Source organism: Somniosus microcephalus, chromosome 8 (genome assembly GCF_052327205.1).
Source record: "Somniosus microcephalus isolate GS21.2 chromosome 8, FLI_Smic_1.0, whole genome shotgun sequence".
Taxonomy (NCBI): domain Eukaryota; kingdom Metazoa; phylum Chordata; class Chondrichthyes; order Squaliformes; family Somniosidae; genus Somniosus; species Somniosus microcephalus.
This window is the reverse complement of record NC_140994.1, coordinates 92,385,548-92,387,042: the sequence shown is the minus strand read 5'-3', so window position 1 is coordinate 92,387,042 and position 1,495 is coordinate 92,385,548. Positions and strand designations below refer to the sequence as shown.

At 46.9% G+C, this 1,495-nt stretch overlaps 1 non-coding gene across 1 annotated transcript; it reads right to left on the bottom strand.

The window, feature by feature from the left end:
- Positions 1–649: 649 nt before the first annotated feature.
- trnas-uga (transfer RNA serine (anticodon UGA)) lies at positions 650–731 on the bottom strand. Its single transcript has one exon. It is a non-coding gene; the product is annotated as a tRNA-Ser (tRNA).
- Positions 732–1,495: the final 764 nt, after the last annotated feature.

The window sequence follows — 1,495 nt, the reverse complement described above, 5'->3', positions numbered from 1 at the left end:
GAAAGGTGAGGACAAGGGGAACCCTATCGTGGTTCCGGGAGGGAGGGGCAGGGGTGAGGGCAGAAGTGCGGGAGATAGAACTGACACGGTCGAGGGCAGTGTCAACCACGGTAGAGATATTGAGCTCATTATTGCAAGAAGTTGAGAATTCTGATCACAAATCACAGCCACAGACCTTACAATAATTCATAAAATGCAATGTCTTGAGTTGCACACTATTAAACTCAGTGGCCCTTTCAATGTCATTCCGATAGGCACATAAATAGCTTGTGTCCAACGAACAGGGCTGGAATTGATTGGGTGTTTGCTGTGCCTGCTTCCTGCAATCGGGCCGCGGCTGCTGGGTCGGATTATGATCACACTCGTTGTGCTGATTTGGGATTTAATTACTGCTGGAGACCCGGGTTGGGAAGAGTTCCGGGGAGATGTCCCGAGGGTTGGGGAGAGTCCCGGGTTTGGGGAAATGTCCCGGGGGTTGGGGAGAGTCCCAGTGTTCCGGGTCCGGGGCTGCCCAGCCGTACAGTATCGCTGCGGGAACACGCAGCTTGCGGCAAGTCCCAGTCACATAATGCACATTACACGGCGGAGGAAGATTTGTGTATCTGTGTTTTATGCCCGAAAAGTTAATTCCGCCGATAAAAATATGAACCGCAGCGAGCAGGGTTCGAACCTGCGCGGGGAGACCCCATTGGATTTCAAGTCCAACGCCTTAACCACTCGGCCATCGCTGCTCTACATATCAAGCACTACCAAAATGACTTCACCGCCCGCCCCAGCCCTGCAGGCAAAGTTGTTGCATCACCCGAGCTCCATTCTCTCCCCAGCTCAGTCTCATTCTCTCTCCAGTTTTTCTACAATCTCTCTTTAGTTTCCTGCCCGGTAAGCAGCCCTGTACCAGCTGGTTTGTCAGTCTCAGGCACCAGTTTTGGGACAAGCCGGTACGTAGATTCCTGGAAGCCTCCCCTCATGGTGTGCTGGTGTCATGAGGACTGCACAGCACCACCTATTCAGAAATAGACCCGTTAAAGTCATATTCACGCCACTGGCCAGATGTCAAGTGGTTGCTGGTAAATTTTGGTAACTCGTAAATTTTAATTTTTGTGTTACTCTGAAAAAATAAACATTGCTCCAGGTTCAAACAACTGGTCCATTTGTCAATTTTTATAATTTCATTTCTGCACTGAGTTAAGTGTATAATTTCAGAAATAAAGTTACAAAGTTTTCTAAATAAGAACAGGAAATCCCGAAAATACATAGTAGGTCAGTCTGCATCAGAAAACAATAGACATGTTAATGTTTTTCATTTGGGCAATTCATCTAAATGTTTGGTGTTGTGACCCTTCATATAATGTTGTATGTGAGGCCCTTCCTCTGGTTGTTTAGGATCAAAACCCTTCATATAATTCTTTGGGGTTCCCTTCATCTAAATGATTGTGTTCGAGTTCCTTCATCTAAATGTTGGGAGCGAAAACTTTCATCTAATTATTGGGGTCAA